Here is a 17,654-nt window from a genome sequence, read left to right on the forward strand (position 1 = left end):
TTTAGTAGAGATCAGCTGTGTAGTCTTACCCCCGGTTCCGAGCATCCTCGGATTTTGTGTTTTTTTTAATTTGGGATTGCCAAGTCTTTGTCACTTGGATGACCCATGTTCTTTTTTGAAACTCCTATGTATCCATCGTGCTTGAGTCTTTTCTTACATATATATAGCAGCGATGGACCTCTGAAGAAATTGAGCCTCCTAGGAAGACCATGTCATGGGCCATATTCAGTTTGCAGATAGGAGATTTTGTGGTACGCAAGCAACCTGTTTGCATTAAAATAATATGTCATCTTCATAGAACATAGGTTCTAACAGATAGTAACAGAAGTTCTGCAGAGTGGAGAGACACCATTCTTTTACGTCTCTATGGGGCCACCCCCCTGCATCTTTCAAGCTTATTCCCTGGTTCTCACCAGTGTCATTACCCCTGCATCTCCCCCTGCTTCTCTTCAGCGCCATCTTGCAGTCTCTCACCAGCATCATGCCCACTGCTTTTCTCCAGCAACAATCCCCCCATGCCTCCTCAACATCATCTACCCTGGTCCCTTCAGCACCACCTTCCTGTGTCCCTCCAGCAGCTCATCCCATCTGCGTCCTGACAGCAGCTCACCCCACCTGTATCCCGCCAGTAGCTCACCCCACCTGTGTGACTGTACTTTCAGCAGAATCTACTGTATACATTTATCAGCTAAAGGGGACAGATGGAATAGGCTGCATCCTGTTTTAGAAATAAAGGAAAAAAGGGGTCAGTGAGAGGGAGAAGAATGCAAGGTAAAGCTAATATATAATGACACCAGTGAACTGTTCTGCTCTGGAAAAATGTAATGAGACACAGGGAAAAAGTTATTAATTCCATATAAAAGTCTGTTCTCTACATTAAGGAAATAACATGTGTACAGAGATAACTGTCAGATAAGTTGATAGCACTCATACTCATGACTGGTCCTCTCACTCAAGGTGCCTTCTCCTCTCTTCGCTGCAGCGGGAAGGAGACAATGTGATGAGATCGCTGCTGCATCATCTTATTCTTGTAGCTACTGGTGCCATGGAGGAGGACTGGCCACTGGGTGGAGGCAGGTCACATGAGTCACTATCTGTAGCTTCACCCATACACCTGCCCGTGCTCCACAGCTGTTGATATGGGCAGTGCACAGCTGGGCAGCATTCAGGTCCTTCATAATCAGGCAGCCTCAGGACTGCCTATCTGGCTGCTAACTAATTAGAAGCAGAGTCAGACAAAGTGGAGTGGCGGAGGAGGCAACATACGGAACACAATTCCACCCCGTTCCGACCCTGATTATATGTGAACTGTAAAAAAATAATGTGCATAATAAGGAAAAATTGCGCTGAAACTGTTTTCACAAAAGTCTGAAATGACTTCCATGCATCTATATCTTAGGGCCACTACTCTCTGCTTATTCTTTTTGACCTCTCTGCTGCTTTTGACACTGTGGACCACCCTTTCCTGCTACAAAACCTTTACTCCTTTAGTCTGCGTGATGCTGCTCTCTCCTGGCTGTTCTCCTACCGCTCTGATCATTCCTTGTGTCTCCTCTTATGACACCCCCTCCCCCACACTAAAAACTAACTTCAGGTGTCCCCCAAGATTCTGCCCTTGGTCCTCTCCTTTTCTCTCTCAATACGTCCTCTTTAGGTGAACTCATTAGCTCTTTTAACTTCTAATATCATCTTTATGCTGATGATACTCAAATCTACCTTTTCTCCCCTGACCTCTCCCCTGCTCTCCTCACTCGTATCTCCAACTGTCTCTCTGCTTTCTTTTCCTGGATGTCCCAGTGCTTTCTTAAACTCAACATGTCTAAGACTGAGCTGATCATCTTCCCACCCTCTCGCACAACCTCACCTCCCACAATCTCATTGAAGGCAAAACTATCTCCTCTAGCCCCCAAGTGTGCTGTCTTGGAGTAATCCTTGACTCCTTCCTTTCCTTCAAACCACACATTCAGCACCTCTCACAAACCTACCTTTTTATCTCAAAAATATTTCCAAGATTAGACCCTTTCTCACCCAGGATGCCACTAAGACCATTATCCACTCATTGGTCATTTCCAGACTGGACTACTGTAATCTCCTCCTAACTGGCATCCCTGACAATTACCTCTCTCCACTCCAATCTATCCTCAATGCTGTAGCCCGGCTCATCTTCCTCACCAAATGCACTACGTACATCTCCCCTCTCCTACAAGCCCTTCACTGACTTCCCTTTCATAATCCAATTCAAACTTTCTACACTAAGTTAGAAAGCCCTCACCCACTCCTCTCCCACTTACATCTCTGACCTTATCTCCCTTTACACTCCCTCCTGTTCTCTCCCCATCAGACTCTCCAACTCTCTACAAAATGTCAAATGGGCTCTCAAGATCTACTTCTTCACCAAACTGCCTAATCTCAGCCTAACCCTTTTTTCCATGCTCACTGTCTACTCCATATGTGTCTCCCCTGTCTGTCTGCCACTCCCCTTTATAATGTAAGCTCTCACAAGCAGGGTCCACAACGCTGCGGATCCCTTGTGGCGCGATATAAATAGAAGATAGCAATAATAATAATAATAATAATAATAATAATACAAATTAGCACATTTTAAACAGTATATGGTACTTTAGTATGCTACAGTATGTAACTACATGACTTCTTTTTATTCTGCTTTCTAAAACTGAACAACCTTCTTTACTGCCAATTAGACTTTTTAATAAATACAGTATTAATCAAATATCTATTAAATCTATTGAATGTCATCAGTTTTATAACTCTGCTATATGTATTTTACCCTGTATTGTAAATGGGGAGCACATCACTGTTATTTTCTTTAGCTTTGTTATATGTACTTATTCAGTAGTTGAATTCCACTGGTAATAATTGTATTATTTTTATCTAACAAAGAAAGCTACCAAACCACTAAGACTATGATTAAAATTTCATACTTATGTTTAATTAAATTATAAATGATTAATAGATGTATATTGAATGTTCAGTTTATAAATATGTACAAAGATCATTTTACTTATTTGACACGCCTATAAAGATCAATCATAATTTCTGAAAAAGAATTGCATATGCATTATAAATTAAGTTAACTCCCTAGCCTTTAAGCATGCAAATATCTGTCAAATGATACTTAAACATTCAATTAAGGATAGTCATGGAAGAATTGGAATTGGAATGCTGTCCAACAATAAGGGAATGGCATATTTTTTCTTGTATATAAGGAGGATCTTCTCTAAGAACTAAAGTATCTTGGAATTTATTTCACTACCACATTATCTCTTGAAAGGTCATCATGTCAGCAAAGGGAGCTCAATGCAAAGAACGTGAGTACATAATCTAACTACTGAATGTTTACATTGAATGTGTATAAATACAATTTTGATGTATGCATAGAAAGGCACAGTCATAAAGAACCAAAAATAATATAAAAATAAGTCATGTACTTAGATCTCTCAAACATTTGAAAGCAGAACTGGAGATGCACCAGTAACCTAACATCAATGTCAAAAACAGGGACTATCCTAGGAAAACCATTGCACATTGGAACCCAGTGTAACCAGGTTATTTGAGTAGATTATTGTTACATTCTAATTTGCATGTTAATGTCTTCCACCAATGCAATATAAATATAATATACATTGTATAATGCACAGTCTATTGTAAAATATAAGTAAATTAACTATATTAAAATTAAAACCACATGTCTGTATACAGGGTGGATTTGCATGTTATAGAACTCTAACATTATTTATTGTTCTTATATTTCAAAGTAGGTGATATTTTTGCTTGGAATGCATGATTGTTCACAAAGAAATTAAATATTTTAGTAAATTACTCAATTGTACATTTTGTTACAATTCTGAATTCTGTTTTTACTTTTTTAAGTGAGAGTAAGGAATGTTGCAATTCTCATTTGTTTTATCAGAAGTTCTCTAACTGGCTTCTTTTTCATGATCTATTCTAGTGTAAAATATAGGGTCAGATGAAAGGGAGGTTCTAACAATTTTCAGAATTACCTCTTGCATATTGGAGGTAGTGTAATCTCTGCCTGATGTAACTCATATGTAAGAATAGAGGAATGAATGAAACATAGAAACTGTAGTAAAGCACACCAAAATACACCTTGTTTTTAAATGAATGAGCCTTGATGTTCCCCTTAATGCATATTAATGCACATGTTCCCCACTCTGAACTTTGCAGTTTATGTAATCTTAAATGATACCTTAATGTCCAAGGAAACAGGGACATTTTAAGGGTACACCTCACATTATTATCCAAGTTCCTATAACCTTAGTTCCACCCCATTCTATAAATCATTTTCAGCCTAAACTGTTGCTTGTTATAGATTTATGAATGGGTTAAGTACATCATGCCATAATCAGTGCTATAATACTTCAATCTCTCTTTTCAGCATGTGCTCCTGCTCCTGCACAGCAATGCGCACCAGAACCATGCCAAGGTATGTACACACATGAGTTAAGGCTCCATGAGGACCTTTCTGTACATGTGGTTGGAAACCAGAGAGAATGTGTGCTTCCTATTTATTTTTTCAGACATTTTATTTGGTTTTGGCTTTACACGTTTTCACTAAATCATCCTTGATGATAAAATACTTAAACTTAGACCATTTTTGTATTTTCCTCAAATGAACCACCTCTTCCTGCATTTGAATGTTGCTAAAGTCCAATAGATGCAATGTTTCCATATTAATGTTACTCAAACATAATTACAAATATATGTATTGTATTTACTTATTAGATCCTTGTGCTGTAGTTGATCCCTGCCAGGCACAAGGCCAAGGTGGAATCGGCGCAGTCAGTGGACAAGGAGCATATGAAGTGTCAAGTGGAAAAGGTGGAGTCGGAATTGGTGGAAAAGGTGGAGTCGCTGGAGTTGGTGGATCAGGTGGATTTGGTTCTCAAGGATTTGGTGGAGTGAAGAAATGAAACTATGTTTGCAAAAAGGCACGCTAAGCTCTCAGATGGCACTGCTGGTTGTGGATGCCAAAAACAAATAATTAGTGTTCAAATCACTATTACAGTATAAATTAATTGTACAGAGAAAATAATATATTCTCTTTTACCAAATAAATTAAATTGATTATAATAAAGATATCTTGTTTATGAAATTATTCTGATTTACTATATTGTTTTTAGACTATTAAGAGAAAGTAAAATAGATCTAAGCAGCATTAGAGATACAACAAGTACTGTAATGCTGAATACAAGTTGATATCAATGAACAATGTATTACTGTTGAGCACAAATGAATATGAAAAAGGTCTAAGAGATTTTCTTTAGTTTAGGCAGAGTACTATATAATGTCTATGTTTAGGATGCCTTTCCAGCTAAATTCTGTTTTACAGTATATTTACATTTCCTACATAAATTATAATACAAAAAAAGACAGGTGATATGTAAGTGACACTGCTCAACCATCGTGCGACTGTGACATGGGATTCTCAACCACATTTCTCTCAACATTGGGGAGTATTTAATCGATATGTGACATGGTTGCATCATAGTGGGCTTGAATACACTCATTAGGAAATACAAGTAGACTAAGAATATTGAAGACAAATAGGTGAATCTTGTTAGACAGAAGTAGGCTTAAAACGTTATCATATCTGCAAAATGGCCTAGTCAGTATGTAGAGAAGGCAAAACCAAAAGTAGGAATAAAAAGACCAAAGACAGGGAGAGTATCATTGAGTGAGACAAGGTAATAGCAAATCATCAAAACAATTATTTTTCTCAGTATTCACTACAGAAAGAGGGGAATGGACCACAGTTAAATTGTAAGAGCAGTCACAGTGGAGATGATCCTAAAGAAACTCTCAAAATCGAAAGTGGATAAAACAATGGGGCGAGGATGCCAGGTCTAGCTACAGGAGTAAATTCAGAGGACTGGAAAATGGCAAATGCAGTCCCACTGCACAAAAAGGAAGCAAGAAAGAGGCAAGCAACTGCTAACCAGTGGGACTGATTAGAATTTGGAAGCAAGGCAGAAAAAGCACATAACTTTGTATTTGGAACAAACTATTTTGCAATTCAAGGGGTGGAAATATATTTATATTTTTTCTGTGCAGGGTAAATACTGTCTGCTTTTGCATGTATTCCACAAATGTTAGACAGCTTTATTTTTACACAGCAATTTAGATTTCAGTTTGGACACACCTCACCCTAATCTAAAGCTCTCTGTACATGTTACATCTGCCCCACCTGCAGTAAAACATGGTTTTGCCCAGTTTTTTATTTTTTTTATTTGCTTTCATATCTGAATAACTCCCAGAGAGCCTTACATCAGTAGAAGGGAAATTGATGGAAAGACTCTTCAAAGAAACAGTCGTATAATATCTCAAATCCAGCAATTTATAGGATCTCAAACAGCATGAATTTACTGGGCGGAGATGATGTGAAGCAAATTTTATTGACATTTTTTGACTGGATGACTAAAGTAATAGTTCAAGGGAGGCCATAGATGTAGGTTACCCAGATATTAATAAGGCTTTTGACACTGACCCACATTGCAGACTGTTAAAGAAGGTCAAAAGTTTGGTATTGGATTCTAAGAATATTGCATTGATAAGATTGATAGAAAACAGAGAGTTGTGGTAAAGGGAGTGCATTCACAGGAGGGAAAAAGTTAGCAGTGGTGTACCCCAAGGATCTGTACTTTGACCAGTGTCAGGATCTGTACTTGAACTAGTGCTTTTTAGTAAAACAAGTTCAACCTAACTTTTTCCCATTGTATAATTAACCAGTTACTCAGTTCTTTTTGTTAACATCTTAAAAGAAAAATTGTGCTTGAAGATACTGTAATTACCATGAACATTATTTTATCAGTTTAAAGAAAACATTTTTCATAATAATAAAACATTTTAGATCAAACACTACTTGAAAGATTTATTTATAGTAGTAATGAAGGGATTGTAAATGTTTAGAATGCAGTTTCCATTGGTCAAAGGGAGATTTTGCAAATATGTGACACTCTCTCCTCATGGAACATAAGCACGGAAAATGCTTAATTTCCAATTATTGTATGCATTCATATAGAACAGCTCTTGTTTTCAGTCAGGGAAAATTAATTCACAGCCATATCTGGAGTAAACATTGGTGTATAGCAGACACATAGGGGGTCATTCCGAGTTGTTCGCTCGCAAGCTGCTTTTAGCAGCTTTGCACACGCTAAGCCGCCGCCTACTGGGAGTGAATCTTAGCTTATCAAAATTGCGAACGAAAGATTAGCAGAATTGCGAATAGACACTTCTTAGCAGTTTCTGAGTAGCTCCAGACTTACTCGGCATCTGCGATCAGTTCAGTCAGTTTCGTTCCTGGTTTGACGTCACAAACACACCCAGCGTTCGCCCAGACACTCCTCCATTTCTCCAGCCACTCCCGCGTTTTTCCCAGAAACGGTAGCGTTTTTTCGCACACACCCATAAAACGGCCAGTTTCCGCCCAGAAACACCCACTTCCTGTCAATCACACTACGATCACCAGAACGAAGAAAAAACCTCGTAATGCCGTGAGTAAAATACCTAACTGCATAGCAAATTTACTTGGCGCAGTCGCACTGCGGACATTGCGCATGCGCATTAGCGACTAATCGCTCCGTTGCGAGAAAAAAATAACGAGCTAACAACTCGGAATGACCCCCATAGTACATACACAATGATTGTAAGTCAGTTGATACTGTAATCATAAACATGCTGCTTATCCTTAAAGGACCTCTAGTCCCCAAAAGTGCCACATTTTCTGGAAACAAAATGTATCATTAAGAGATCATTATTTTGGTTTTGAATTTAAAGAATAGCTCTAAAAATGAAGAATAAAGAGAATACTAATTATAATCCTAATTCAGACCTAGTCGCTGCAGTGGCAGCGATCGCAGGCTGAAGCCAAGTGAGGTGTGCGCATGCGCAGCAGCCGCAATGCACGTGGGCATACAGTGAGATGCGAAGGCATCTCACTGGTGCAATCGCCTCTGCCTAATTGACAGGCAGAGGCAGTCGTGGGGCGTGTCAACTGTGTTGCAATGACATCACACACAGCCGCCGTGGCCAAAAATATGGTGGTTAGCCGTCTGCCTTTGCAGCTAGGCTGCGTAGGCAGGGAGCTACTCTTCAGGTGCAAAAGCATTATCGATGTGCGATAATTTTGCTTTTCTGTGGGGGGGGGGGCGCCTGGCATGCGGGGTGGACTAGCCCTGTGCCGGGCGTCCCCCCGCATGTCAGAGATTTTGATCGTGGATGTGCGTTTTTTCACACATCTACGATCAGGTCTGAATTAGGTCCTATGTTAGAGGTTGTACTCTGTAATTGCCTATATTTGGACAATGGTATAAAATAATATCTAAGTATTTGTATGCCCCAGTAGGAACAGTTAGCTCAACAGCCTCAAATCTCTATAAGGATATATGTGAGAGAAACCACAGAGAGTCCAATAGTCCGTTTAAAGAAGCTAAAGGCTTCTGTAGCTGACTCTGGAGGTGCAACAGTCCACCCTATTAAACATTTGCATTGCTCAGGTTTGTATAGGAAGGTGGCAATAACCGTAACCTTCCTTTACCTACAGTCTAACCATATCCTCCCTCTGCAGCCTAACCCTAACCCTCACCTGTCGACATTCTGAGACATTGTGGTGTAAACATTGTGGCTCGACCTTTTGACTACATTCTGCAAAGCACACAGGTTGTGATGAAAGCAGGGCCAAAACTAGTTTTTTTGTCACCCGGGGCAAGTCAGTAATTCCCCTTCCCTCTTACTGGTGACCCTGTATCTCTATTACTTTTATACACTGAATAAAAGACTTGCAGTAATTATATAAGGGGACCTTTTACAAAGAAACATAAAATATGATGGCGGATAAGAACCACTGGCCAAGTCATCTTGTCTGCCCTTTTTTACTATATTTTAACCTCAAACCTTATTTGATCCTTATTTCTTTGAAAGGATATCATTATGTCTATCCCATGCATGTTTAAATTGCTCTATTGTCTTAGCCTCCCATTAGAGGTGGTAGAGGCTATTTCACTTAAACACTAACCTTTCTGTGAAGTAATTTTTCTTCAAATTTCCCCAGAACCTCCCTCCCTCCAGTTTCAGTGCATGTCCTGTTCTGATACGTCTCTTTATTTGAATAATGTTTCCCTCCTGGACTGTGTTAAAAAAAACCTTGATATATTTGAAAGTTTCTATCATGTCCCACTTGCCCTTATCTGCTCCAAACTATACATATTGAGATTTGTTAGTCTCTCTGGGTTTGTTTTGTGATGTAGGTCATGCACCATTTTATCTGCAATTCTTTGTACAGTCTCTAATGTATTAATATCCTTCTGAAGATATGGCCTCCAGAACTGGACACAGTATTCTAGATGAAGATATACTAATGACCTGTACAGTGGCATTATTACTTCTTTCTGCTGCTGATTCCTCTCCCAATGCAGCCAAGCATCTGACTAGCCTTCCTCATTGCCTTGTTACATTGCTTACCTGCCTTTAAGTCACCTGAAATAGTGACTCATAGATCTCTTTCCTCCTCAGTAGTTTCCAGTATAGTGCCATTATTATATTTAGCCTTTGGATTTTTGAGACCAAAGTGCACGATTTTGCATTTTTTGGTATTAAACTGTAATTGCCACACTCTTGATCATTCCTCTGGTCGACCTATATCTTCAATCCTTGGTGTGTCTGCCCTGTTGCATACCTTTGTGTCATCTGCAAAAATGCATACTTTCCTTTTAATGCCATTTTCAATAGGGATGTAGTTGTGTGACCGGGCCATAACAATACCGACGCTGGGATCCCGTCCCCTAACAAGCCCGATAGTCGGCATGCTGACTAACAGGGACTATTCCCACTTGTGAGTGTCCACGAAACTCATAGAGTGGTAATAGAACCTGTGGAGAGCACATCGAGCCCACAAGGGGCTTTGATGCGTTTGCCCCGCCAGGCATCTCAAAGCTGGGATCCTAGTATTGGTATGGTGACCGGTGGTCTCCTGAACGCCGGTCACACATAACCAACACTTTCAGTTGGTTACTCCAGATCCCTGGGGTACTCCACTGATGACATTTCCCTCCTGTGAATGCACTCCATTTACTACAACTCTGTTTTCTATCCTGCAACCAAGATCTTATCCATTCAACCATCATAGTATCCAATCCTATGCTTTCGAGTTTATTTAGCAGTCTGTGATGTGGGACAGTACCAAAAGCCTTACTAAAGTCTAGTTAAGCTATATTTATAGTCCTTTATCTATTACTTTAGTCACACAGTCAAAAAAGTCAATAAGGTTTGTTTTGTCACGATCCGCGTATCTGGACGCCATTACCTGCCTTTCAGATGTCTCCTGAGGCTCGCTCAGCGTTCCAAGGCCGGATCTCATCTGTGTCCACATACTGCACATTCCTCCTGTCACGCTGAGATGCTGTCACAGCGGAGCCATGTTTGAATCCTGCATGGCGTCTCCCGTTCTCCACGGCCTCCGCCGCCGCTCCTGTGTTATAGGTGCAGGTTGTCAGTGTGGTGTTCCATGCCTGCCGCGGCCTCCGTTGTCATCCACGAGTCTCAGCATACATTTGTCAGTCTGGCGTCTCCTGTCCTCTGTGGCCGGCGCCGCCATTACAGTTATGTTTCCACATGGTTTCCCAAGCCAGTTTTCCCTCCAAGTTCTAACATGGGCGCAGCCATGTTGGATCTAATCACATGCTTCAGTTCCTCCAATCCACTGCCTGGAAATCTGCATAATTGCCCAGCCAATACCTGCATTGCTGCAGGTATAAGTATCCTGTGCCTGGGCCAGGAAATGGTCAGTGCTTTGTTTGTCATACCTTGTTCCAGTCTCTCTCCTGTGGTTGTGTTTCCAGGATCCAGCTCCTGTCTCCAGCATCCACCAAAGAGACCCGCACCTGCCTACCATCCTGCTGTGCAGCCTGACTCTGCAGTCCTCCGTGGCTGATCCAGTTTCCAGCTTCCAGCTATTTCATCTGCTTCCAGCAGTATCCACTACCACCGGTAATCATCCTTCAATTCCTCTGTTTCCATGCTCCCTAGCATCTTACTATATTCACTCCGTGTTTCATCACCTGGCTGGTTCCACCCAGCATTCATTCAGTGACTTTATCATCTGGCTGATTCCATTCCGCATCCACTCCGTGTCTTACCACCTGGCTGGTTCCATCCAGCAATTACAACAGCTGATTCAAGTTACCAACTTCATCTGTTCCATCTACTGGCATGTTCCTTGGATATCTTCACTACTACAGCCAGGCCTGGTAAGGTTATTCCATCTAAGGACTGTAACAGCTGTTCTTACCTACCAGTGTCCTGTGTAACCATTTCATGGTCAGAGTGCTCCAGGAATCATATTATTTATCATTGCCATTATTTACCTTGAATGCTGTTTGTTTACACGGAGTCTGTTAATAAACATTTATTTTGACTTTTACCTGGTTGTCATGGTCACACTTTCGGGTTTCCTTTTAACACTTACATGTCCAGGGGACTGATTAAACCTCCCCGGTTTAAGTTCCTCTCAGCCCCTACAACTCATGCTTTCTCCTGTCAGCCAAAACCCTCAGTTGTGACAGTAAGCACTGACCATATGAATCCAGCCGGAGACCAGGATCAAGCGGCTTGGCCGATGCAAGAACTGGCAGCCAGACTCGAACATCAGGAGGCTGCACAAGGCCACATCATCCGCTGTCTCCAGGATCTCTCTACGCGGCTGGATGGGATTCAAACGACCCTCCGTGGACCGGGCACGTCCGGTGCGTCCACTACAGTGACACCAACTGTAACCCCACCCACCTTACCCATTTCCATTCCACGTCTTCATCTCCCAACACCAGCAAAGTTTGACGGATCTCCAAGGTTCTGCAGGGGATTTCTTAACCAATGCGAAATCCACTTTGAGCTTCAGCCTGGAAATTTCTCCAGCGACCGTACTAAAATTGCCTATATCATTTCCCTTCTCAGCGGCTCAGCCCTTGACTGGGCATCACCTTTATGGGAGAAGTCTGATCCCCTGCTGTCCTCCTATACGGACTTTGTGGCAACATTCAGGCGCATCTTCGACGAACCAGGCCGGGTAACCTCTGCTTCATCTGAGATTCTCCGTTTACGCCAGGGAACACGTACTGTGGGACAGTGTCTCATACAGTTCAAAATCCTGGCATCCGAACTGGCATGGAACGACGAGGCCCTGTATGCTGCATTCTGGCATGGCTTATCAGAACGCATCAAGGATGAGTTAGCTACCAGAGACTTGCCCTTTAAGTTGGATGAGCTAATTTCTCTTTGCACGAAGGTTGATCTACATTTCAGAGAGAGAGCAACCGAGCGAGGAAGATCGTCTGCTCCAAAATCTTCTGCTCCTCCTCTTCGTCAACCATCTCCATCCAAGGATGAGCCCATGCAAATTGGCCGTTCCCGTCTATCTCCCGCTGAGCGCCGAAGACGTCTCTCTGAGTCTCTCTGTCTTTATTGTGCAGCTCCGTCTCACATTATCAATGCCTGTCCCAAACGTCCGGGAAACTCCAAATCCTAGCTCGCCAAGGAGAGGGCCGGCTAGGAGTAATGATCTCCTCTCCATCTCCTCATGATTGTAATCTCCCAGTCTTGCTCCAAATTGCTCAACGTTACAGGAACGTCATTGCCCTCCTTGATTCCGGAGCAGCTGGGAATTTCATAACCGAAGCTTATGTTAAACGGTGGTCCCTACCCACCGAGAGACTTCCTTCGTCCATCTCCTTAACTGCAGTAGATGGCAGCAATATTTTTGACGCAGTTATTTCTCTAAGGACTCTACCAGTTCGTCTGAGAGTGGGAGTTCTTCATGCAGAATTTATTTCCTTCCTAGTGATTCCAAGAGCCACACATCCAGTGGTTTTGGGCCTTCCATGGCTCCGTCTCCACAATCCGTCGATTGACTGGACGACTACGCAAATACTAGCATGGGGTCCCTCCTGTGCTAAGACTTGTTTGTCCAAAGTGCTTCCTGTTTGTTCTTCTTTCCCCAGGTCGTCTGATGTTCCACCTCCTCCATATCAAGACTACACGGACGTGTTCAGTAAGCCTTCTGCTGATATCCTTCCTCCTCATAGAGAATGGGACTGCCCAATTGATCTCATTCCAGGGAAGGGTCCACCTCGAGGCCGAACTTACCCGTTGTCTCTGCCTGAGACGCACTCCATGGAGGAGTACATCAAAGAGAACCTGGTGAAAGGTTTTATCCGACCTTCTTCTTCTCCAGCTGGTGCAGGCTTCTTCTTCGTTAAGAAGAAGGACGGTGGTCTGCGACCGTGCATTGTTACAGAGGTCTGAACGACATTACCATCAAGAACCGGTATCCTTTACCTTTGATTACAGAGCTCTTCGATAGAGTCAGCGGAGCAACCATCTTTACAAAGTTGGATTTGAGGGGTGCCTACAATCTCATCCGGATCCGTGATGGTGACGAGTGGAAGACCGCTTTTAACACCCGTGATGGACATTATGAGTACCTCGTCATGCCCTTCGGATTGAGCAACGCTCCAGCTGTCTTCCAGCATTTCGTGAATGAGATTGACAATGTTAAATTCCTTTGTCGTATAAACAACTCTTATGAAGCTAAGAACACTGTACGCTGTTTACTTAAGAAATACCGTAATGATACGCTATCTGCGTAACGATCGCTCAGCCGTAGGCGAGACGCTCAAGCGTCACGTTCGCTCACGGCCCAGTGATCACAGGACACGTTATTGGTTATGTCTAGGGGAAAGATTCGCTGTAACGTAGCATACGCTAGAGACCACGAGGAGGTCACCAGCGGTGCAGACGCTCACAACACTATACCTTTATGTTAAACCTTATACCGATGAAACACACAGAATACCTTAATGTGAGTACAGGGTGTAAATGCAACCTTGTGTAACCTGACTATCTACAAAGCTGTTTGAGCGTCACCGACGCTCAAATGAACACTTATCACTATAGGAAATACACAGATACTGGTTTAGGTTTCCAAGGCCTATTAACTGTATTATGTCTAATATACTTGTAAAAGGGGATAACAGTACATATGATACACTACAATATAACAGAGACTTCCTAACCACAGAACTAAACAATAAATACAAAAAGACAATACTACACTGACCTAAATGCAATACGATACAATACTATAATACTATAAGGTATTTAAGAGAAAAAGAGGAGAGAGAGAGATAGAGAGAGAGAGAGAGAGATTGGCTCGCAGAAAGACAATGATTATGGAGAGAACTTACGCACAAAGGGTATGATCGCCAGCGCCTCGATATCCAGCTCCCGATTATCAGCAGATAACCGTTGATGAGAGAGTGAGAGCTGGATGTGGTCGGCCTGCCTATTTATGCTCCACACACAATGCAATCTCCTGGTCCTACAATCCCATTGTCCATTGGCCGAAGGAATTCGGCCCTGCATCATAACAAAAGGTCATAGGGTGATTCATACAGGTGGGCTGTGACGATTTCCAACAGCTCAGGTGGGTGGGAAACTGGGTTTCCCGCCGCATACCTGAGTATGTGTAATTAATAGAAATGGACATAAACTTCTTATGTCCATAACTATTCGCACGAGCGATTAATACGCTCCAAACCAACACCGGAATATTGCTAATTAAATACTCTTCCGATGGGTACCAAACACTGCTGTATGATTCCTGTTAAACCCTTCGTACGATGCAAAGAGGGATTCCTCAGCTCTGGGACATTATACTTTAACCAAACTTACAGAAACTATCAAAGGGATCATGATCTATAAACTACATTAATTGTGAACATTTGTAACTAATGAGTCGCACGCTACGATCACATAAACTCTACCGTAAATGCGCATACTGCGCGTGCGAGTGCACGCTATTGCGGGTATGCGCTTCCACGGGAGAGCGTACGCATGCGCAGCACGGACCAGTGTGCGGTGCAAATATGGCAACGTGCATTGAGACATTTTTCTGACTTTGACAGTCCACCCTTTGGCAGTCAATAATAACTGCCACAAAACATTTAAGGAGAAAAATGTAAGTCAGGGGTTAATTGATTTCCATGGTTGGGTAGGGGAGGAGAGAGGAGAAGGTGTGAAGAGGGTATGACCTAGTGAGAAAGCAGGAGCATGTGTGTATGAGTCCATGTTTGGAGGGTCATGTATCATCGTGCCGTACGTGTGGTAGATCAAGCTTCGAGGTATTGCGAAGTATACATTTGAATTCCTTCTTATCCTGTGGTACAGGTCTGTGGATGGGCTGTCAAACTTTACCGAGCTCATTTCGGCTGTAGTTGTAACAAAATGGGGATGCACATTTTAGTTGATGATACATGAATGGGGGAGGTATGTGGTTGCTGATATCTGTGCCTGAATTCCCTATCGTCTATGTGTGTCATTACCTGAGGGTTGTAGAGATGAAGATAGAGAACACTTATGAAAAATGCAATGGTATTCTATGTCAGGGAAATGTACATTCGTCGATTGAGGTCTTGATTGGTGTCGGTTGATTGGAGTCTTCTTCTTTGTGCTTTTGCTCATAAATCGTGAGTAAAGCAAACAACGTCCATGGATTTACAAAAAATGTTGGGCTATCGTGATTTTAAAGTTCCTAGGGAAACTGGGGTACCCATGGCATTGTCCATCAAAATCTTGTATATCAGGTCGACTGCTCTTCTTCTTTCCATCTTTCCGTTGTCGGCCCCTTGGCTCATCAAATCCTTCGTCTACGTGGGTCTTTGTACCTCGGAGGAAAACATAGAAATGGGTGAAAGACGGACCGTATACTCATTACATCATTACGTCATGGTTTCTAGCATTGGGTCATAAATCAAATCCAGGTTAATTACAGTTTCCTCACTCCTTAAGCTCATCACTTTCGTACTTTGCTTGCACCTCATCAAAGCCTGCCCGCATCTAAATATCAATCCAAACGATATAACGACACCCAAAATACATAGGAGAAACTTTCCAACATCCATTATGACTCCTTGAGCCCAGTCTCCTAAACCGGAGAACCAATTTCGCGGGTTCAACCATGACACCCAACCAGTCAGCTCGTTACCTACAGCAGCAAGGGTGAGATTGTGTTTTCGACGAAATTCCCACTTTAATTGCAGAATATCGTCCATCTTTTGGTCTATGACCTCTACCGGATCCTCGGTGCTATTTGTGATATACGTGCAACACTTTATGCCGTACTGTGTTGCCAATGTAACACAATATCCGCCTGTTACTGCTGTAAGATAATTAAGAACCATCCTATGCTGAACTAGTTCTGTTTTGTAAGCTTGAAGTTCTCTTCCAGTGTATCTAAACGTGTCATCATACATTTCAGTGATATTATCTAACAAATTGGCGAGTGCGGAAATGTATCTATAATTCATCACACCTCGAGCGGTGCGAGTGAAATCTAACGCTACCAGAACCTGAATCCCGGTGGATTCATGGATAAGATCAGAGGCCGGATGCTCTAACCTTTCTGACAGTTGTCTTTTAACAAGGTGCTCGTAGTGAGTGTGAGTATAAGGAGTTTGGGCACCACGGTGTATGTCCTTCATTTTGTCATGTGTAACAGTCATTACTTCAGGCAATACTTTTCCAATATAACACAATCCTTCAGAGTTTGGGGCAAGCCACTTGTACGCCTTTCTCCCGCATATGAAATATGCATCATCGGGGAGAACATAAGGGACGGAGAAGGACATGACCATGTTACAAACCTTCCAGGTGAAATCTCCTGACCCTAATTCTTCCATCTGTCTAATGCACGTATCAGTTTGTACGATATGTGCACAGTATCCTGGTGATACCTCTCCAACTCTAGTAATCCTATTTCCTAAGGTATATCGATACCGGAATGATTTTCCTCTACTGGCTATGTGGCGTACGAGCTCTGTATCTGTAGGCATTCTATCTGCTCTGTGTGAAAAGGTCATGGTAAGGTTGCTCCATGACACTTCCCAATTTCCCGGTTTTCTGGGATTGGAGATGTTAAAACATATGAGGGACCTATCCACATGGTATTGGTGGAGCTTCAAACTAGGAGGGCTGGAGATGTTAAACCTCCGGTCCACCGGTCTCCCACCACTTAGCTCAAGTACCTCCCCTAACGTTAAAGGAAATGGTACTAGCCCTGATTTACTGTGACCCTGAGGTACTTGAGAGCATACCCAACAATCTGTTTGGTTTAACACGTTACCCACTTAGGAGTGATAGTCACTCAATGGATGCCGGTCTATATGGATATTAAAACTAGATTGACATTTCTTTATGCATCCATCTTCAACCAGATTATCACAGAGCCTACAGATACAATTTTCCTCAGCTAACAATCCATCACAATTTCTTCTATCGGATCGTTTTCTGATACTCGCCTTTGCTTGTTGGCTTGGTTGATCTTGGAAAACTACGCCTCCATCATCATAATCGGAACCCATTCCAGAACCTCTCTCGACCTCTATGGTACTCTCGCCGGAACAGACTGCTCTGGTCAACATCATGGTTAACATCAAAATCCGGACCACAGTCTCTTGGGGCAAGTCCATCTTTGAGGAGGAAATAGAGAAGAATGAGAAGGGGGAAAAAGAAATTTTAAAGGAGAGGGGATGGGAAGTGGAGAAAACAATAAAAGGGAGAGGGGAGTC

General features: G+C 42.3%; 1 long non-coding RNA gene across 1 annotated transcript; it reads left to right on the forward strand.

The window, feature by feature from the left end:
- Positions 1–4,417: 4,417 nt before the first annotated feature.
- Positions 4,418–5,118, forward strand: LOC135057619 (uncharacterized). Its single transcript, XR_010244247.1, has 2 exons — positions 4,418–4,465; positions 4,765–5,118. It is a non-coding gene; the product is annotated as an uncharacterized LOC135057619 (long non-coding RNA).
- Positions 5,119–17,654: the final 12,536 nt, after the last annotated feature.

Source organism: Pseudophryne corroboree, chromosome 3, assembly GCF_028390025.1.
Source record: "Pseudophryne corroboree isolate aPseCor3 chromosome 3, aPseCor3.hap2, whole genome shotgun sequence".
NCBI lineage: Eukaryota > Metazoa > Chordata > Amphibia > Anura > Myobatrachidae > Pseudophryne > Pseudophryne corroboree.